Below are 23,875 nucleotides of genomic sequence, written 5' to 3' on the forward strand. Positions count from 1 at the left end.
TGACTATATCCGGAATACATGCCTACATTACATTGATGAACTGGAGCTAGTTTTGTGTCACCCTATGTTATAGCTATTACATGAGGAATCGCATCCGACATAATTATCCATCACTGATCCAATGCCTACGAGCTTTTCACATATTGTGCTTCGCTTATTTACTTTTCCGTTGCTACTATTACAACTACTACAAAACTGCTATCGTTACTTTTGCCACTGTTACCATTACTATCATACTACTTTGCTACTAAATACTTTGCTGTAGATACTAAGTTATCCAGGTGTGGTTGAATTGACAACTCAACTGATAGAACTTGAGAATATTCTTTGGCTCCCCTTGTGTCGAATCAATAAATTTGGGTTGAATACTCTACCCACGAAAGCTGTTGCGATCCCCTATACTTGTGGATTATCAAGATTAATTTCTGGCGCCGTTGCCGGGGAGCATAGCTCTATTCTTTGAGTCACTTGGGATTTATATCTGCTAATCACTATGAAGAACTTGAAAGACGCAAGAACTAATATTTTTCCCTCAACTACGAGGGGAGGTAAGGAACTACCATCTAGCTCTGCACTAGATTCTCCTTCTGTTATGAGTAAGCTTGCGACACCTAAACCTGCTACTGCTATGAATTCTGATATGTTGCATGTTATTGATGATACCACTTCTGCTATGCATGATACTTACGATGAAACTACTTCTGTGCTTGATACTACTTTGCCATTAGGTGAATTTCTTGATGAACAACTTGCTAGGGTTAGAGAGAATGAAATTATTGATGATGAAATTATTGATGATAGTGATGATGAAGGTTCTCCCCCTAAATATGAATTGCCTGTTTTTCCTGAGGATTATGTTATGGATGAAGAAACTGCTAGAGATCTTTTTGCTTGCAATGATAGATCTGATCTTAAGAAATTACTAGCTAAACTTAAACAGAAAATTCGGAATGCTAGAATGAAATATGACACTGCTTTTGCTAATTCACCTATCTTTGTTACTGATATGGATTATGAATTCTCTGTTGATCCTGAAATTATTACTTTGGTTGAATCTGATCCTTTTTAGGGCAATGAATCTGAAACTGCTGTGGCACATCTTACCAAGTTAAATGATATAGCCACCCTGTTTACTAATGATGAGAAGTCTCGCTATTAATATATCCTTAAGATATTTCCGTTCTCATTGAAGGGTGATGCTAAACTTGGTTTAATTCTCTTGATCCTGGTTGTGTGCGTAGTCCCCAGGATATGATTTATTACTTCTCTGCTAAATATTTCCCTGCTCATAAGAAACAAGCTGCCTTGCATGAAATATATAATTTTGTGCAAATCGAAGAAGAGAGTCTCCCACAAGCTTGCGGGAGGCTTCTCTGATTACTTAATGCTTTGCCTGATCATCCTCTTAAGAAAAATGAAATACTTGATATCTTTTATAATGGACTAAACGATGCTTCCAAGGACCACTTGGATAGTTGTGTTGGTTGTGTTTTCAGGGAAAGAATAGTCGACCAAGCTGAATTGTTATTGAATAATATGTTGACTAATGAAAATAATTGGACTCTTCCTGAGCCAATTCCTGAGCCAATTGAGCCAACTCCTGAGCCTACTCCTAAACCAACTCCGAAGAAGAGGGGTGTTCTATTTCTCAGTCCTGAAGATATGCAAGAGGCAAAGAAATCTATGAAATAAAAAGGTATTAAAGATGAAGATGTTAAGAATTTACCTCCTATTGAAGAAATACATGGTCTTAATATACCGCCTGTCGAAGAACCACATTGTCTTGATAACCCGACACAGGTAGTAAAGGTAAATTCTCTCTATAGATATGATAAAGTTGAAATCCCGTCTACTAAATTTCATAGCCCATGTTTATATGAATTTGATGACTTTATGGCTAGACAAGAAAGTTTTAATGCTTATGTTGGTAGAGAACTAAAGAATAATGCTTTCGGGATAGGACGCTTGAGTGATTATATGGCTAGAGTTAAAGGTGAGCTTAAACTCATTAGCAAATATGCTTCTATGGTTACCACTCAAGATGAACAAGTACTTAAATCTCAAAATGATTTGCTAGATGAATGAAATAATAAACACGACTTTGCTGTTAGAGTGGCTACTAGAAATGGTAGAATGACTCAGGAACCTTTGTATCCTGAAGGCCACCCTAAGAGAATCAAGCAGGATTCTCAGAGAAATAATTTAGATGCACCTAGTCCTTCTAAAAAGAAGAAAAAGAAAAACGATAGGACTTTGCATGCTTCTAGTGAACCTGTTGTAGACACACCTGAGAATCCCAATGATATCTCTATCTCTGATGCTGAAACACAATTAGGTGATGAACATGAACCTAGTGATAATGTTAATGATAATGTTCATGTTGATGCTCAACCTAGTAATAATAATGAAGTAGAGATTGAACCTACTTTTGATCTTGATAACCCACAATCAAAGAATCAACATTATGATAAAAGAGATTTTGTTGCTAGGAAGCACGGTAGAGAAAGTGAACCATGGGTTCAGAAACCCATGCCTTTTCCTCCCAAACGATCCAAGACAAAGGATGATGAGGATTTTGAGCGCTTTGCTGAAATGATTAGACCTATCTTCTAACGTATGCGCTTAACTGATATGCTTAAATTAAATCCTTATGCTAAATACATGAAGGATATCATCACAAATAAATGAAAGATACCAGAAGCTGAAATTTCCACCATGCTTGCTAATTATACTTTTAAGGATGGAATACCAAAGAAACTTGGAGATCCAGGGGTACAGACTATACCATGCTCCATTAAAAGAAACTATGTTAAAACTGCTTTATGTGATCTTGGAGCCAGTGTTAGTGTTATGCCTCTCTCTTTATATCGTAGACTTGAATTGAATAAGTTGACACCTATTGAAATATCTTTGCAAATGGCTGATAAATCAACTGCTATACCTGTCGGTATTTGTGAGGATGTGCCTGTTGTGGTTGCAATGTCACTATCTTAATGGACTTTGTTATTCTTGATATTCCCGAGGACGATAGTATGTAGATTATGCTTGGTAGACCCTTCTTGAATATTGCAGGGGCTGTTATTGATTGCAACAAAGGCAATGTCACTTTTCATGTTAATGGTAATGAGCATATGGTACACTTTCCGAGGAGACAACCTCAAGTTCATAGCATCAATTCTATTGGAAAAATTCCAACTATCATTATTGGAGGTTTTGAATTTCCTCTTCCTACTGTCAAGAAAAAGTATGATATTCTTATTGTTGGGGATGTGCATATCCCCGTTGAGGTAACCTAGTGTTATTCGAAATTTCTCTGGTTCCGTGTTATTCGGAATGAGTTTGTTAACAAGACTTGATCAACCTTGTTAGTGGATTCATTTTGATGATCATGACATGGATGAAACTAGAAGGCACAACCTTTTGTACCCTCTTTTTACTTTCTGTTATTTAAAATAAATAAAGCAAAAATAGTATTATCTGTCTGTTTTCCGAATTATCCATGCAATGAAAAATATCCCGAAAATAAAAGTGCTCCAAATGCCCTGCAAATTTAGTATGATTTTTTATGGAATATTTGAGTATTTTAGGCACTGAGAATACAGCAGGGGGGCAAGCACCTGTCCACGAGGGTGGAGGGCGCACCCACTCCCCCTGGGCATGCCCCCCTGTCTCATGGGCCCACGGTGGCCCCCCTCCACTTATTCCTGTACCCACACACTCCATCTTCCTCCCCAAAAAATCCCCATCCAGCTCAAGCACAAGTTCTAGCTAATTTTACTGCGATTTTCGATCTCCTTGCTCAAAGCTCCATTCACAAACTGCTTTGGGAGATTGTTGCTTGGTATGTGACTCCCCCATTGGTCCAATTAGTTTTGTTCTAGTGCTTTATTTATTGCAAATTTTTGCTACATAGGTGAACCTGTTCTTGAGCTTGCATGTCAAATTTCTGAGGTCCTAAGTAATTCTAATGCATGATATAGGCTCTAGGCACTTGTGGGAGTAGTTGCTACCAATCTTGTTTAGTTTGATTCGCTTTTATTTTGAAGTTACTAAAAATTTCAGAAATTTTTAGAAAATGATAAGGAGATTATTGAGGGGCTCTTCTAGTCAAAGCTCCAAGGATAAAAAAGCTAAGGAGAAAGAAAAGGCCAAGTATAATCTTCCTCGCGTAGTGGAAGTAAGGCCTCGTGAATGGCGATGTGATAATTTCTTGACAGCAGCCGGGATTTATGAAGACTTTTATTCATTGGCTGAAAATGCGGGCCTCACCGACTTTCTCCACAACAGGATCAATCAGTATATCTTACTCACCAATACTTTCGTGCAAAACTTTTACTATTATCCTAAAAATTCAGCTCCTTCAGTATCTTTTCATTTATATGATGAGACCAAGGAAATGTCATTATGTAACTTTTGCGCGGTTTGTAGAATACCCTTTGAGGGCAGCTTAGATGAACCACATCGTAAAGATGTGGATAGTTTTGTTAACACTATTACTGTAGGGGATTCGAAGAAGGGTTCCGATGCGAGAATCACTAGCATACATTTTCCTATCTTACGCTACTTTGCCATATTTGCTAGTAGATGCTTAATTGGTCGTGGAAATAGTGGAAACTTCAGTGTTCCTGATATTATTATTCTGTTCCATGCCTTATTTGGTGATAACACTTTTAGTATGGGTGCCATTATTGCTAAATGGTTAAGCCTGAACCGTACAAAGGGCCCCATCTTTGGAGGTATTTGTGCTGCACGCCTTGCTGAACATTTTGAGATACCTATTAGGCATTATGAGAAAGAGGAGACACTGCTGCCTCTTTCCTTTTTAGATTACAGGAGCATGGTAGCGCATGAGTTTACTATTGACAACAAAGATAAGATGCTTCTGTACAACCTGAGATTTAATAAGAAACATAATGAGATTATTACCCTGCCTGCGCCTTTGTTATTTGATTTAACTGCAGACAATTACCTTGTCTTGTAGGAAGCAGTGTACGCTCATCGAGGCTAGACATCCGCTCCAGAGCCTGAGCCGGAACCTCCACTGGACCCTTATCGTCCATCATCTTATCAGTGGGATCCGGAGGAGATCGCTAGCCAGTGGTATCCTGATGACACTCCTCAGTACACCGGGGAGAGTAGTCGTGATCCTTGGCATTAGACCAACTTAGGCCAAAAGCCTAAGCTTGGGGGAGTACGTATTTCTCACCGACGTTACATTCATTTTCACACACTATTTTAGTCGTCGGTGCTCATACTCTTTCATTGTATTATCCATGCTAGTTTAATTTCTTTTAATAGCTTTCTTCTTGTGTGTTTGATAAACCTTAAGAAAACCAAAAAAATAGTTAGTTTAATTTCCATGCTTGTAGTAGTAATTAAAATGAAAACCCAAAAAGATTTCTCGTTCTTCTTTTGCTTGTTGGGAGCTTTCCCGTGTAAATAGTTTTATTTATTTTCTTTCCTTTGGGGGTCAAGAGTAGAAGACCATAATGAAATTTTTTAATGGCTCTCATATGCATGATTGTTGATTTAACTTAGAGCCAATATTACTTTATCTTCTCTCTTGAATTGAATGCCTGCAGATTCCAGCTTAGTCCTATGCATGTGCACTATTATTATTATACAGACCGTTCGGTCATGCAAGTGAAAGGCAATAACGACGATATATGATGAACTGATTGAGATGAGAGAAGCTGGTATGAACTCGACCTCTTTTGTTTTTGTAAATATGATGAGTTCATCGTTCTTGATTCAGCCTATTATGAATAAACATGTTTGCAATGAAAATTAGAGATCATAGTTACTTATGCCATACTTAATTAGGTAGGAGCTTATAATGGTTTACCTTGTGTGCCAACATGCTATTAAAATGATTGTGATGTGGTATGATTGGATGGCATCCTCCTTTGAATGATTTGAGTGACTTGACTTGGCACATGTTCACGCATGTAGTTGAAACAAATCAACATAGCCTTCATGATATTTATGTTCATGGTGGATTATATCCTACTCATGCTTGCACTCGGTGTTGATTAATTTTAATGCATGTTCATGACTGTTGTCGCTGTCTTTGTTGGTCGCTTCCTAGTCTTTTGCTAGCCTTCACATGTACTAAGCGGGAATACTGCTTGTGCATCCAAACTCCATAAACCCCAAAGTTATTCCATATGAGTCCACCATACCTTCCTATATGCGGTATCTACCTGCCGTTCCAAGTAAATTTGTATGTGCCAAACTCCAAACCTTCAAATGAAATTCTGTTTTGTATGCTCGAGCAGCTCATGTTTCAACTAGGGATGTCTGTATCTTCCATGCTAGGTGGGTTATTCTCAAGAGGAGTGGACTCCGCTCCTCATTCACGAGAAAATGGCTGGTAACCAGGATGCCCATTCCCATGATCAAAAAGATCAAAGCAAATCAAAATAATTAAAACAAAAACTCCCCCAGGGCTGTTGCTAGTTGGAGGCACTCGTTGTTTCGAGCAAGCCATGGATTGATGCTTGTTGGTGGTGGGGGAGTATAAACTTTACCATTCTGTTTGGGAACCGCCTATAATGTATGTAGCATGGAAGATATCGCCATCTCATAGTTGTTGCGTTGATAGTGAAAGTATATCGCTCAAAATGTTATTCATCTCTATTTTAAAATCGAGCTCTGGCACCTCTACAAATCCCTGCTTCCCTCTGCGAAGGGCCTATCTATTTACTTTTATGTTGAGTCATCACCTTCTTATTAAAGAGCACCCGCTAGAGAGCGCGCTGTCATTTGCATGCATTACTATTAGTTTATATTGGGTATGACTCGACTGGATCTCTTTTACCATGAATTACAATGTTTAGTCAGTCCTTGATCTTTAAAGGTACTCTACATTTATGTTTTGCGGTCTCAGAAAGGGCTAGCGAGATACCATCTTGTTATATCATATTATGATTGTTTTGAGAAAGTGTTGTCATCCGAGTTCTACTATTATTGCTCGCTAGTTGATTATGCCATTGATATGAGTAAACATGACACCTAAGTGTTATTGTGAATATGGTTAGTTCATAATCTTTGCTGAAAACTTGAATGCTGGCTTTACATATTTACAACAACAAGAGCAAATAGAGTTTGTAAAAGTTTTTCTTTATCACTTTCAGTTTATCAACTGAATTGCTTAAGGACAAGCAAAGGTTTAAGCTTGGGGGAGTTGTTATGTCTCCAACGTATCTACTTTTCCAAATACTTTTGCCCTTGTTTTGGACTCTAACTGATTTGAATGAAACTAACCCGGACTGATGCTGTTTTCAGCAGAACTGCCATGGTGTTGTTTATTGTGCAGAAAACAAAAGTTCTCGGAATGACCTGAAAATCCACGGAGATAACTTTTGGAAAATATAAAAAATACTGGCGAAAGAATCAAGGCCAGGGGCCCCACACCCTGTCCACGAGGGTGGGGTTCGCGCCCCCTCCCCCTAGGCGCGCCCCCTGTCTCGTGGGCCCCCTGATGCTCCACCGACCTCAACTCCAACTCTATATATTCTGTTTCGCGGAGAAAAAATCAAAGAGAAAGTTTCCTCGTGTTTTACGACACGGAGCCGGAGGGCTGATCTGGAGTTCGTTCGGGGCTCCGGAGAGGGGGATTCGTCGCCGTCGTCATCATCAACCATCCTCCATCACCAATTGCATGATGCTCACGGCCGTGCGTAAGTAATTCCATCATAGGCTTGCTGGACGGTGATGGGTTGGATGAGATTTACCATGTAATCAAGTTAGTTTTGTTAGGGTTTGATCCCTAGTATCCACTATGTTCTGAGATTGATGTTGCTATGACTTTGCTATGCTTAATGCTTGTCACTAGAGCCCAAGTGCCATGATTTCAGATCTAAACCTATTATGTTTTCATGAATATATGTGAGTTCTTGATCCTATCTTGCAAGTCTATAGTCACCTATTATGTGTTATGATCCGACAACCCCGAAGTGACAATAATCGGGATACTTCTCGGTGATGACCGTAGTTTGAGGAGTTCATGTATTCACTATGTGTTAATGCTTTGGTCCGGTACTCTATTAAAAGGAGGCCTTAATATCCCTTAGTTTCCATTAGGACCCCGCTGCCACGGGAGGGTAGGACAAAAGATGCCATGCAAGTTCTTTTCCATAAGCACGTATGACTATATTCAGAATACATGCCTACATTACATTGATGAACTGGAGCTAGTTCTGTGTCACCCTATGTTATAGCTATTACATGAGGAATCACATCCGACATAATTATCCGTCACTGATCCAATGCCTACGAGCTTTTCACATATTGTGCTTCACTTATTTACTTTTCCGTTGCTATTGTTACAACTACTACAAAACTTCTATCGTTACTTTTGCCACTGTTACCATTACTATCATACTACTTTGCTGCAGATACTAAGTTATGCAGGTGTGGTTGAATTGAAAACTCAACTGCTAAAACTTGAGAATATTCTTTGGCTCCCCTTGTGTCGAATCAATAAATTTGGGTTGAATACTCTACCCTTGAAAGCTGTTGCGATCCCCTATACTTGTGGGTTATCAACATGCCAAAAAATATATATCGGGCCTTGGTTGGCCCAGTCACATAATTGGTTGTTAGCAGGACGAAACCCAAGTCGGGCCATAAATGGACCCAATTATACCACGGGCCTTTAACAAGCCAATAGTCAGGTCAAGCTGCAATTTATCTATGAAGACCACACACCATTAGTAAGCTAAAAGTCAATTTAGACCAAAAATGGGCCAAATGTAGCACGGGCCGTTAACAGGCCAAAAGTGACACCGGGCTAGAAATGGTCCCATTCTCTACAACGAACCACTAACAGACCGAAAGACATACCGGGTAGAAAACGGCCAAATTCCACGAAGGGCCGCTAACAGGCCGAAATAAACATCGGGCCGGAATGGGTCAAAGTGTATGATGGGCCTTTAACAGGCCAGAAGACACACCATGCCGTAATTGGGCCCGAACACATAGTGGATTGTTAACGAGTCGGGTCTACTTGTGGGCCGTAATTGGCCCAAAAGACATGAAGGACAATTAACGGGTCGGGCCACTAATTTATGACTAAATCTTGTGGGACTCTGACTGGGCCAACCTTTTTACCTAAATGGGCCACTTTTGGGCCATTCCATGTGTTGATGTTTCATAGGCGCGTCTCAGCCATTGGATGGGCGTCACCTGTCGTAGCGTAGATCCGATGCGTGGCTCCATTAGCAAATGAAAATTTGACACATGGAAAAATTCTCATTAGTCGAGGCCGTTAACAGGTATCGCATCCGAAACCCGCACCCGATAGCTCAAAGGTGACCTTTACGTTGGATGCCACATGTCGGTTACCCTTGACAAAAACACTTCCATGGCGCACCAATTATCATCACGAAAGTGGACACTTCCGTGATGATAAGTGGATTACTATCATGGAATTCTTCCTCGAAAGCATAGGTATGACTATCTTGACTCCGATATAAAATCATCATGGATGTACATGCGTGATACAAAACATGACCTACTGTGACAAATGTGTATCATCATAGATGTGTTTTTTAGTGATGCAGCAAACTCTTCTTCGAGTGGCTATGCACAGGATTATAATGATCGAGAAGCAGAGACAATTTAGTTCGGCCCGCCAGTGTCAAGGTTTGAAATTTTTTAGGTCTTTGCTCCACCTCCACATGTGATAATGAGGCATATTTACCATGCGGTAGAATGTCATCCTGCCCTTCTCCTTATCAATCATAGGATGTTGTTGAAGGCCATTCAGGGTGTCGACATAGCTAAGAATGAACCACCAGGAAGACTCAGCGGCCGGAGGCTACTTGTCGTGTACAACTTCGTATAGACATGTCGGCACCTCTACAAGGACATCATAAGCCATGGGTGGATATCAGGTGATACCATCTTTTTTGAACCGTCTTCGGGTGGACAATTGGTACCACGTCGTTCACTTATCTTGGGCTCCCCCTAGGCACGACAAAACCTACTTTCCAAGACCTCCTACCTCTAGTTTGCAAAGCCGAACGGAAGGTGACCGCAACCATGTCTCTTATGTCATACGCTGGAAAGTTATCACTTGCAAACTTGCTCATAACTTCCTTGGACATGTACCCTATGTGCATGATTAGAGTCCCTCGAAAGATCATCGCCCAACTTGACAAAATCAGACAACACATTATTTGGATCAAGAAAACTGAGCACGGGGACAAATGCAATCCTTTGGCATCCTGGGATATGGTTTGCCGCCCCAAAAATCATGGAGGACTTCGGGTGCCAAATTTGCAAGTTCAAAATGATGCACTGCTTCTCAAGTTCTTACATAAGTTTTACAACCGAATGGATATCCCGTGGGTGAATTTGATCTGCGATACCTACTACTCCACCTCTGTATAGCATGCAATGGACCCCTGTGGCTCCTTATGATGGAAGTAAATCATGCAACTCAGCCCCATCTACAAAGGAATCACCTTCGTCAGTATCCACTGTGGCACACCTACCTTGTTCTGGAAGGATTCTTGGCACAATGGCGTCCCTGCGGATAATTTCTCGCGAGCCTTCTCCTTCACCACCATCAAAGATGATTCAGTGAAAGAATTTCTGACCAATGGTGACCTAAGGAGGGCCTTTCGCCTCCCTCTTTCCATCCAAGCCCATGAGGAGCTCAAATAGTTGCAGGGTGAACTGAGAGACACCACCCTTTCTAGTGAAGACAGTGATGAGTGGTCGTATATTTGGGGGGCAAATTCATTTAAAGCTAGTGCGCACTATGCCTTGTACTTCAGCGACATCCACACACATGATGCTTTCCAGTGGCTATTGAAAGCTAAAAGCATCCCCAAAATCAAGGTGTTTGGATGGCTCCTCCTTTCGGATAGTGTCGTGGAATTATCATGTCAGATGTCCTAGCGTAAGGACTTAGGTGTGGAGCCATCGCAACGTAGTTAGCTTGAAGGGGTTAAACGGGATAAGGCTCACGGAGAGTTTATACTAGTTTAGCCCCTCGCGATGGAGGTAACAGCCTAATCAAGTGTAGGGTGGTTATTGCTTGGGCTTCGATTACCAGGGAGCGAATACACTTGACCTAGTTCTCGATCTCTTTCTTTCCTGCCCTAACTCGCCGCCGGGTTGTCCCTTTATGTACAAAGGTTAATGCCCAACGGCTTACAGAGTCCCGACCGGCTCATAAACAATGTGTCCGGCTCAGTGACTAACTACGCCTGCCTTACCATACAAGTTTATCTTCATGGTGGTTCATCCTTCTGGGCCCTAAGTCGCCTCTGGGTCTTGGGCCGTCAGCGGGCTTCTTATGACCCGCCCCCTTCATGGGTTATCACTAGCTGTATGACCCAGCCCCTCCTGGGCAGTTCATACCTGGTAGTTATATCCTCAACATTAGGCCCCAGGTTGTTTTGAACTTGTTCATATCAATCTTCAACACATGTTGTAACCCTCCATGACGCCAGCTCTTGGAATCCTCTTAAACCACCATGATGTCACTTTACCTTAATTGCGCACTGGCTCGAAGCATCTTAACTGATCCTTATCTTAATAAACATCCCAAAATTGAGGCGTTTCTATAGCCATGCGACGATTTCGGTCTCCTCAATTCCCGTGCATGCCTTATGCTCGCACCCCTTATAAATAGGTACGAGGGTCTCCCTCATTTTCCCCCTGCTTCCTTCTTCGTCTTCCTCCTCTTCTCAGCCGCATGGGTGCTCACGCTACACCGTCGCGACCTCCAACCGCTGCACCAACTCCGTCTGCCACATCACCCTGACCAGACCAGAGAGTTCCAGTGCGCCCCCGCCAATCCTCATCGCCTGTAAGCATGCCTCCCTCTTCTTCCTCAGATCTGTTTTTAGGGTTTCAATTTCTTGTCGATGTTCTTACTGTTCTTCCTCATCCTCTTTAGTTCTTGAAGTTTCTAATCTGAATAGGCCATAGATCTTGTGCGGAAGTGGTCTTGTCACCATTTTTGCCATTGAAGTAGTATCTCCTCTGCAAAGAATCATACTGACGCATCTAGGTTTTTCCACTGTAGCCACCTTTGGCTTTATTTTCACTGCCTTTCCTGAGCTATCACAAATCTTAATTTATAATACCAGCTTGCGAAACCTGTTTGTCTACCCCTTAGCAGAATCTTTCAATTGACAGATTTAAACCTCAAACTTCCATGGTGTCTCACGACATAAACCATGACCCGCCATATCACATTAGGCCCCGAGTAAGCCGCCATTATCTGCTTAAATCCATAACCTGGCCACCTTCCGGTTTGAGCCAAGCTAGCCTTGTCTGAACTGATTCTTCATAATTTTATCCTTGCATTGCAATTTGAGACAACAACATGTAGCTTTGCCATATATCCGCCGGTTTAATTTTAATTTGCTCTACCGCAGGCCTTGCATCCAATCATGACCAAGACAGTCACCTCCTGTGATTCGGTCCTCTCCATTGTCACCTAAGCTATGCTTGAAGACTATGTGAAGATTGGTTTTTTGCCGGCCAAGGATGTCATTCATTGGCGTGCTCCTAACCAGGAAGAAGCCAAACCTCGGCCGCAAGCCGACGAGGTTATTGTTTTTACTGATCACATGAACCGGGGCTTTTCACCTTCTGGGTCAAAATTCTTCCGTGATGTCCTGCACTTCATGCAACTTCATCCGCAAGATATCGGGCCCAATTCCATTTCCAACATCTGCAACTTCGAGGTCTTTTGTGAAGTATACCTTCAAGAAGAACCCAACGACAACCTTTTCAGAGAATATTTCTATCTGAACGGCCAGAATGAGTTTACTGATGGCCCCAGTCCAGAACTCGGAGGAATTTCAATTCAGCGTCGCAGAGACGCCATTTTTACTTATTCTTCGCTCCCAAGTCATCCCAAGAACTGGAATCAAACCTGGTTTTACTACAAGGATACTTCTCTAGCTGATGAGAATCCTTTGCCCGGCTTTCGTGATCAACGGCTCAACCCAAAGCATCCCCTTCCTGGTCGACTTGGCACTGCTGAACGGGCCAAGCTTATGCCCAACTTTTCCAAGGTTAGAGCTTTACTGGGCAATGGACTAACCGGAATTGACCTGGTTCGGCATTGGGTAGCTTGGAGAATCATACCATTAAGACGCCGACCCGGCTTAATGTGCTCATACACTGGTGATACCAAAGACCCGCTTCGTTATAATTCAAAGCGTTTAACTAAGAAGGCTATCAATGAACTGACAAAGACTCTTCTCAATGAGTCCTTGGAAAGCTACAGCAGAGTGGGTCTGAATCCCTTCTGCGTCCTTAACCCGGCACCAGAGGTATGCTTTTCCGGTTTACACACCTGTTATCTTACCATTCGTAAACCTGAACATTTCTGACTTAATCATAAACCTTTTCAGGCTGGGTTCGCTTTCTGGGACAAGAGATATGATGAGAAAGCCGCCAAGAATGCCAGAGCCAAGACTAGAGCAATCAAGAGAAGTAAAAAGACATCCACTGCTGCTGAGAGTTTAGCATGGATGATCTTGAAGAGTCGGAGGTAGATCTTGATTCCCTTGGCTCCTTTTTCATCCACCTTATTGACACTGATTATTATCAGGACGATGCGGAGAGCAGCCAAGCGGTTGATAATGAGGTAACAATTATTTCCTCCGAGTCAGAGCCTTTGCCAAGACAGAAAAATCCGATGCGTGATCCGGAAAGTAAGGTTTTCTAACCCTTTAGCTCACATGGATCCCAACTTTATTTTGAAGCAACAACAACATGAAAATCAGCGCCAAACCCGGAATAGTGGAGGTGGAGAACTTTGCTCTGATTTACCCAACACGCCAGCTCCACGCAAACGTTGACATGAGGTAAAAATTCCAACACCTGTTTACTTTAGCATAGATATTATCCATCCAACACTGCATGCCTCCGGCTTAACTTTTTAGGGGATCTCCCACTCTTCATCTGGCGACTCATCCCAGACTCAGCTTCCACCTTTCAAAACCACCCCTGGGTATCAACTTAAACATGTGTCTCTTTTGACATCTTTAAGCTCATATTAACTTTCTGAATCTTCCTGTAGTGGGAAAGCAAAAACCTAGCAAGAAGGCTAGAACAAACAAGCCCTCCGAAGACCCCAAACCTCGTGAGCCGGAGAAATAGGCACCAATTTCAGAGATCTCTGTGCAACAGCCTGATAATCCTGCTAATGACCCGCCACCGGAAAACCGTGGCACCTCTGCTGATCCTATGGTTCCTGTGCCGAAGATTGCTGAACCATCCAGCCCAACAAATCACTCAAGCCGGATACTGAGGAAGTTGTGATCATGGGCTCTGGTTTCCTAGAACTAGGAAATCCTGTAGCTCTGGCAAAGCATTCTGCCAAGGAAGAGATGGTTGAGCGGCGCAAGGTCAAATTTGACATGGCCAACTACTCACATCTGAGTTGTAGTGAAATATTCTCTGGCTTTTTGAACCAAGTACACATCAGCCGAGACCTGGAGATTGACATGGTCAAGCACATGCATCAAAAACATGAGGTATTTAATTCTTGCTCTCATATGAGATACATTCCTTTAGCCCCCACGTCTATTGAATATGATAGGATGGAATATACTGTAGACTTGTTAGATATTTTTGTGTTTGTTGTGAGCCATATCTTGTAGCCCCCAAGGGCCAGCTTAAACTATCACTACAAAAAAAGACACATCCGTGACATTTTGGGCTGAACAATTTTTTTTTCTGTCATACTTATGACACTTCTATGATGATAATTGTGACAAAACCCGGTATCATCATAGATGTGGTGGGCTCCTACTTCTATGACAAAAAAACATGACAGAAAATGGGCTTTTCATCCTGGGCGGGCTGGAGACGTAGCTGCATGACATTCTTTGGGCGAGGAAAAAACCGTGGTAGAAGCGAGGGCGAGGAAAATTTCGGGGAGTTCCCGGTTATGGTGGGTGGTCGGGGGCCGAGCGATGCGTGTTTCTCTCGTACACGTACGCGTGTGTGTGTGAGGCGTTGGGCTCTAACTGAACCTGAGCGAGGCGTCGCCTAACTGAACTCGAGCGATTGCACTGTAGGCTATGCGTTACTGAACCCGAGCGATCGAGCGATTCCTTCGCTACTGCTGCTAACTGAAGCCGATCGATGCTGCCTCTGGATGACCAATGAGCGTTGCAGGGGTTTTTGGATGAACAGTTAGCATTGCCGGGGGGGTGGATGAATAGTTAGCGTTGCGGGGGGGGGGGTGGATGAATAGTGAGCGGTGGGGGTGGATGAATAGGACCCCGTGGCGTTGCCTCTGGATGAACAGGACCCTGATCAATCGAGCCAGTTGGGGCAGGATGAACAGGGCCCCGTGAAGGGCTAGATGAACAGGACGACCCCGTGGAGGGCTGGATGAACAGTAGATGGTGGAGGTGTGGATGAACAGTAGCCCGTGGAGGGGTGGTTGAACAGGAGCCCGTGGAGAGGGGTGGCTGAACAGTAGCCGGTGGAGTAGCGCGCGGTGGAGGCTGGATGAACAGGAGCCCGTGGATGAACAGTCGCTGGTGGGGGCTGGAGGAGGACAACGGTGGATGAATAGTAGCCCGTGGATGCTGGAGGAGGTCGATGGTGGAGATGAACAGTATCCCGTGGAGTCCCGTTTTGCGGTACGCCACACCCCTCCCGATGAACAGGACCCCCGTTTCGACTGTAGCGCTCCAATACAAGTCTGTTTCGTCCGTTTTGCGGTACGCCACATCCCTCCCGAACAATAGGACCCCATTTTGACCATAGGAGGTCCGTTTCCTCCGTTTTGTGGTACGCCAGACCCCTCCCGATGAACAGGACCCCGTTTTGAACGTGGCCGGTCGAACACAAGGTTGTTTCCTCCATTCTGTGGTACGCCAGGCCTCGTTTCTATCGCCTGTTCCGTCCAAGCCGGTTGGCTCCCACACATTCTGTTGCCTCCCGATGAACACGACGCATTACGTTGCCTCCCGATGAACACGAGCATTCCGTTGCCTCCCCATGAACACGACGACGAAGCAGTTTCTCCGTCCGACCCAGCCATGTACACGAGCCCTGGCCATACGTATGCGCGAGTAGGCGTTTGAGACCCCGCCCGTATGTACGTACGTGACCGTATTTTCTTTCTTGCACCCTGGCCGTTGTACGTACGTGTACATGCTACGTGCGTGCCTCTACTATGACATGTGCGCGCCTCTACATCGACCAATATCTACATACACGTTCGCGACCAGAATGACAACGCTACGTACGCTTCGACCAGGTGGGTTCCGACTGTCAGACACTTCCTTGCGTGCGAATATGTAGCTGGTGGGTCCCAGCAGTCAGGGGGGTGAATCATTTTTTTGCCCAGACGGACTTCCTTGCATGCGAAGATGTAGCTGGTGGGTCCCAGCAGTTAGGGGGGAAACATTTTTTTCGCGAAATACGGTGGCCCGTTCGGTGGGTCCCTGCTTTCAGGCGGAGGAATAATTATTTTGCGCGTAATGAGGAGGCACTTCCTTGCGGCCGCCATGGACCCAGCTGTCAGTCTCTCCACGTACAATACTCTTCTGATGGAAGTCATTCCTTGACCACATTGACCACGCCGTGCCGAGAGCACCAGGGCGGTGGACGACGACGAGGCCTAGGAAGGGGACGACGCGGAGCCGGGGAAGACTCGGTAGTGGAAGCCCGCGTAGAGAGGAGTACGGGGGTTTACTGGTTCGGCTGCGGTGTGAGGCTGCCGTCGCCGCAGAATAACAGGGGGTGTGGGTGAGTAGAGGGATGGCCTGGCCAGCGGTGGGAGTAGTAGGGGGCGGCGAGGCCTCCGCGGCATCACAGCCGGCCACGGGAGGCAGGAGCACACGGCACGACCGGCGCTGGTTTGGGCGGCTGGAGCAAGAAGACCAGAGGTTGAAGAAGCACTACATCCGTTGGATGGACATCGTACGATCACTGGAGCTAGAATCATTCATATTGACTAAGTTGACAAAGCCCTCCGTCCCTGTCAACTTAGTTGGCCCACAAGTCATCCTCCCACTATGGTGGGTCCCAGCTAGCAGGGGGTATTCATTTTTTTGTGTGTAATAAGGAGGCACTTCCTTGCGTGCGAAGATATAGCTGGTGGGTCTGACCTGTCAGTGGGGGAACGTTTTTTTCGTGAAATACAGAAGCCCTTCCAGTGGGTCCCAGCTGTCAGGTGGAGGAATCATTATTTTGCACGTAATAAGGAGGCATTTCCTTGTGTGCGGTCATGGACCCAGCTGTCAGCCTCTCCACGTATAGTCCATGTCTGATGGATGTCGCTCGTTGACCACGTTGACCAGGCCGCGCCGAGAGCACCATGGCGGTGGACGACGGCGAGGCCTAGGAAGGGAACGACACGGAGCCAGGGAAGACTCGGCAATGGTTGCCCACGCGGTGGGGAGTACGAGGGTTTACTGGTCCGGCTGCCGTCGCCGGAAAATAACAGGAGGTGTGGGTGAGTAGAGGAATGGCCTGGCCAGCAATGAAGTAGGGTTGGGTGATGCGGCGTTTGCGGCAGCACAGCTGGCTACGGGAGGCAGGAGCAGGCAGTCCCACCGGAGCTGGTTTGGGCGGCTGGAGCAAGAAGATCAGATATTGAAGAAGCAGCACGGCTATTGGTTGAACATCCAACGGTCACTGCTGCTAGAATCGTTTGTGGACTAAGTTGACAAAGCCAAAGTACACATCAACCTAGTAGACCCACAAGTTAGCCTCCAAATCTATCCCAAACAGCATACAGCCCGAAATTTCTAGCCAGATTCAAATTAATTTTAAATCTAAATATACCTTATTTTAAATTCAATGAAATTTTACCCGCACAAAAACAATGAAATTTTAAATATCAAAATCCAAAAGAAAACAATATTTTGGAACTAATTGCCTGTTTGCTATATTTTTTCATTTTACAACCCATTTCTTATTACTTATAGCCCATTTTTTGGGCAAAATGCATCCCTCCTCGTTTTGAAAGATTTCCGGCCCAGCAGGGCGTAGAAAATCAAGTAGGCCTACGTTGGTTATTCTGCAAAAAACAAAATAGCTGGCTAGCCATTTTTAGAAAGGAAAAAAACAAACTGGGCTGGTCATGCACTAAACATATGAAATAAAAGCCTGGGCTAAACGGGCCACGAGTCCCGCACAACCCAGTTGATACCCTTCTCCGTCCCGAACAAATAAAATTACTTCGCGCGCTGTTGGGTCCCTACTGTCATCCTCACCATGTACAGTCATCTCCTTATTCCTCTCGGTTGTTGACCATGTTGACAACATCGGAGGGCTGCGCCGCGGTGAGCGAACCAAGGCGGAGGACGATGGTGAGGCCTCGGACGGGAACAAACAGGAGCCGGGGAAGATGAGCTGAGTTTTAGGGTGCGATGTGGCCATGATGCATGCGCGGCAGCACAACCAGCTATGGGAGGCGGGAGCAGGCGGTCCCGCCAGCGCTGGTTTGGCTTTCGCGGCTCGAGGAAGAAGAGACTGAAGAAACACGACAGAAATTGAATGTCAATCCAATGGTCAAGGTTGGCACAATCGTTTGTTGACTAAGCCGACACCAAGTAGCATACTTTTTTATATATAGGAAGAAAAGAAAAACTGGGCTCGTTGGCCTGATAACATTCCCGAAACTGCGACCGTTCGATCTTGTGTCGCAACTAAAACTATGAGGAAAATGTGTTCGTCTGCCGTCCTCCTCACAGGGAACGTTCGCCACATAAGTGACTAGCACCCTTGGTTTTCAACTGAGAGGTCTTGGGTTTGAGTCCCAGGAACTCTCAATTTTGTCCTCCTTCCTTCCTCGCAAAAAAGAAGGGAAAGAAAATCAAAGACTTGGGAAGGCGTACATAACAAGCTAGTGTAACAGTAAAAAGACGTTGCCGAGTTTTAGAAAAAAGAGAGACGTGCTCCTGTAGCTGGTTCGAATCCAAACCTAGACTATGACTATATATGGTGCTATGCTACTCTGCAAGTAATGAAACTGACATATCCAATGTTCGCTTCTCCTCTTCACTACTTACTCTACCTAGCATCAGAAGCTCTGGCCGCAGCAACCATGTCCACAGGCTGCTCGTCCACCTGCTCTTCAGCAGGCAACAACCAGATATGCGCCAAGTCACCACCCGTACCATCGCCTGTGGGTCTCATCACACCCCCGCCGGCACGCGCACCGCAGCCGATTGCTCATCGCGACCCGCTGCCGTTGGTGTGGTGCCTGATACGTCTCCAACGTATCTATAATTTATGAAGCATTCATGCTATTTTATTATCTGTTTTGAATGATTATGGGCTTTATTATACACTTTTACATTACTTTTGGGACTAACCTATTAACCGGAGGCCCAGCCCATATTGTTGTTTTATTGCCTGTTTCAGTATTTCGAAGAAAAGGAATATCAAACGGAGTCCAAACAGAATGAAACCTTCGGCAGCATGATTTTTTTGGAAGAATATGATCCTAGAGACTTGGAGTCCACGTCAGAAGATCCTCAAGGAGGCCACGAGATAGGAGGGCGTGCCCCCCCTACTGGGCGCACCCCCTTGTCTCGTGGTCCCCTCGAGCACCTCCCGACCGACTACTTTCGCCTATATAAGCCTACGTACCCTAAAACCATCGAATATCAAGATAGATCGGGAGTTCCGCCGCCGCAAGCCTCTGTAGCCACAAAAAACCTCTCGGGAGCCCGTTCCGGCACCCTGCCGGAGGGGGAACCCATCACCGGTGGCCATCTTCATCATCCCGGCGCTCTCCATGACGAAGATGGAGTAGTTCACCCTCGGGGCTGATGGTATGTACCAGTAGCTATGTGTTTGATCTCTCTCTCTCTCTCTCTCTCTCTCTCTCTCTCTCTCGTGTTCTCTCTTTGGCACGATCTTGATGTATCGCGAGCTTTGTTATTATAGTTGGATCTTATGATGTTTCTCCCCCTCTACTCTCTTGTGATGAATTGAGTTTCCCTCTTGAAGGTATCTTATCGGATTGAGTCTTTGATTTGAGAACACTTGATGTATGTCTTGTCGTGTTTATCTGTGGTGACAATGGGATATCACGTGCCACTTGATGTATGTTTTGGTGACCAACTTGCGGGTTCCGCCCATGAACCTATGCATAGGGGTTGGCACACGTTTTCTTGACTCCCCGGTAGAAACTTTGGGGCACTCTTTGAAGTACTTTTATGTTGGTTGAATAGATGAATTTGAGATTGTGTGACGCATATCATATAATCATGCCCACGGATACTTGAGGTGACAATGGAGTATCTAGGTGACATTAGGGTTTTGGTTGATTTGTTTCTTAAGGTGTTATTCTAGTATGGACTCTATGATAGATCAAGCAGAAAGAATAGCTCTATGTTATTTTACTATGAACTCTTGAATAGATCGATCAAAAAGGATAACTTTGAGGTGGTTTCGTACCCTACCATAATGTCTATGTTTGTTCTCCGCTATTAGTGGCTTTGGAGTGACTCTTTGTTGCATGTTGAGGGATTGTTATATGATCTATCTATGTTATTATTGTTGAGAGAACTTGCACTAGTGAAAGAATGAACCCTATGTCTTGTTTCCTATCATTGCAATACCGTTTATGCTCACTTTTATCATTAGTTACCTTGCTGTTTTATTATTTCAGATTACAAAAACCTATATATACCATCCATATTGCACTTGTATCACCATCTCTTCGCCGAACTAGTGCACCTATACAATTTACCATTGTATTGGGTGTGTTGGGGACACAAGAGACTTTCTGTTATTTGGTTGCAGGGTTGTTTGAGAGAGACCATCTTCATCCTACGCCTCCTATGGATTGATAAACCTTAGGTCATCCACTTGAGGGAAATTTGCTACTGTCCTACAAACCTGTGCACTTGCAGGCCCAACAACGTCTACAAGAAGAAGGTTGTGTAGTAGACATCAAGCTCTTTTCTGGCGCCTTTGCCGGGGAGGCTAGGTAAGCGGTACCCGCACCCCGTCAACTAAGCTTTTTTCTGGCGCCGTTGCCGGGGAGGTGAGTGCTTGAAGGTATATCTTTAGATCTTACAATCGAATCTTTTTGTTTCTTGTTTTATCACTAGTTTAGTTTATAAAAGAAAACTACAAAAAATGGATTTGAGTTTGTCTCATACGCTTCATCTTTTTAATATCTTTCGTGAGTATGATGAAAAGGAAAATTGTGCTCAAGTGCTAGAAGAAGAATGCATTAAAATGCTTGGTACTGAATCTTTGAATGATGAGCATGATTGCAATGTTGTTAGTATAAACTCCTTGAATATCCATAGTACTAATGATGATTGCTCTAGTCATGATGAAAATATCTCTTATGAGCATGTCAAATTTTGTGGAGTGCATGTTTGCATGAATGCACCAAATAGAGAAGATATATATTGCAAGAGGCATAAGTATTTAGAAACTAAATTGTTGCAAGAAAGACTTGATGATTGTGCTAAAATATTCAATATTTTTCGTGCTCCTTGTGAACTTTGCAATGAACGTGGTCATTTAAATCTCCAATGAAAATTGTTTCATGACCGAATTGTGTCCAAAAATTGTGATTGCTTGATTAACCTTGGGCATCATAAAGAGCTTAGTCTTCTTTTGGGGTATGAAGAAATGAAACGTATAACTGAGGGTATTCCAAAATTTAATCTTGATAGATTTCTTGATTTTGATCTAGAGAAGATTTATTTGTATTGTGCGGTGAATTGCATTGAAAATCGTTATATTGCCAATTACATAAAGAAAAGAAAGCAAATATAAGATGATGGGAATACTAATGAAAGGGAAGATACTTCCCAATATCCTCCTATTATTTCTTATGATGAATCAGGTAACGAGGAGGAGCTTTCTATTCAACCAATCTCATCTATAAGGAGCTCAAAGAGGAAGGTTGAACCCACACATAACGTGAAAAAGAAAAGGAAAATAAGGGGCAACAAAGGTAAAAAGGTATCCCTCCCAAATGATGTTGCTCCTACTACTCATTGTGATGATGATAATTGCTATACTATTGGTGCTATCCATACTATTAATGATGAGAGTGATTATGCTTATGATATGAAAAGGCCCAAGCTTGGGGAAGCTATGTTTGATGAGGATGAAATATTTGAGAATATATTTGCTGAAATTAATGTTTGTCCCAAGCTTGGGGATGCTATGTTTAATGAAGATGATATTTTTAGCATCCCAAGTTTTGATATGCAAAGTTGTTATGATGATAGCATGCCTCCTAACTATGATGATTATATTGATGAAAGTGGGTTTGGAAGAGTGTCAACTTTAGGAAGTAGTGATCCCACTATTTTGGAGGATGTTGAATTTTATTGTGATGAATACGAAAGTGGATTTGGAAGAGTGTCGACTTTATTTAGTGATTCCACTATCTTGGGAGAGGTTTCAATCGATTATGATGAGAACGAAGTTGCTACTTATGATGATTATTGTGATGAAACTTATGCTATAAAAAGTAGTGATGATTATATTTACAAATCTTGTCATTATTATTATTACCCTTTTTCTGAACATTATTCTTTTAATGTGGAAACAATTTTTAGTGTTCAAGTCTCTTATGACACTCCCACTATTTCGAATGAGAAGAATTTTGCTTATGTGGAGAGTAGTAAATTTTCTATGCTTGTAGATCATGAAAAGAGTTCTTTAGGTGCTGGTTATATTGTTGAATTCATTCATGATGCTACTGAAAATTATTATGAGGGAGGAACATATGCTTGTAGGAATTGCAATAATGTCAAGTTTCCTCTCTATGTGTTGAAAATCTTGAAGCTATGCTTGTTTTACCTTCCTATGCTTGTTGATTATTGTTCCCTTAAGTTGTTTGCTCACAAAATCCCTATGCATAGGAAGAGTGTTAGACTTAAATGTGCTAGCCATATACTTCATGATTCTCCCGTTATGTTTCACTTCTTATCTTTTATGTGAGCATCATTGTCATCATCATGCCTAGCTAGAAAGGCATTAAAGAAAAGCGCTTGTTGGGAGACAATCCAATATTTATCCTTACTGTTTTTGTGTGTTCACATGATTATGCTACTGTAATAATCATTTTTTATAGCTTTTGTTTCAATAAAGTGACAAGTAAGACCTTTAGGATAGCTTACGGTGATAGTTGTGTTGATCCTGCTGAAAATCAGAAACTTTTGCACCCAGTAAATTAGTTTTGTTAATTCACATAAACGTTCTTCTGATCTGATTCTTTTTGCTCTGGTTTGGTACACAAATTTCTTAGGACATCCTAATTTGGTAGAATTTTGGAGTTCCAGAAGTATACGTTTTATACAGATTACTATAGACTGTTCTATTTTTGACAGATTCTGTTTTCTTTGTTTTGTTTGCTTATTTTGATGAATCTATGAGTAGTATCGGAGGGTATGAGCCATAGATAAGTTGGAGTACAGTGGATATTACACAAATATTAATTTATAATGAGTTCATTACAGTACCTAAGTGGTGGTTTTATTTCCTTATACTAACGGAGCTTACGAGTTTTCTATTGAGTTTTGTGTTGTGGAGTTTTCAAGTTTTGGGTAAAGATTCGATGGACTATGGAATAAGGAGTGACCAGAGCCTAATATTGGGGATGCCCAAGGCACCCCAAGGTAATATTTAAGGACAACCAAGAGCCTAAGCTTGGGGATGCCCCGGAAGGCATCCCCTCTTTCGTCTTCGTTCATTGGTAACTTTACTTGGAGCTATATTTTTATTCACCACATTATATGTGTTTTGCTTGGAGCGTCATTTTATTTTGTTAGTATTTGCTTTTTTTTATTTATAATAATGTTTTTCATCTTTAGTTTCAATAAAAAAGTCAAGGATAGCCTTTGCCATGCTTATTTTGCTAGTATACATGTTGCTGTTTGAA

Source organism: Triticum aestivum, chromosome 5B (genome assembly GCF_018294505.1).
Source record: "Triticum aestivum cultivar Chinese Spring chromosome 5B, IWGSC CS RefSeq v2.1, whole genome shotgun sequence".
NCBI lineage: Eukaryota > Viridiplantae > Streptophyta > Magnoliopsida > Poales > Poaceae > Triticum > Triticum aestivum.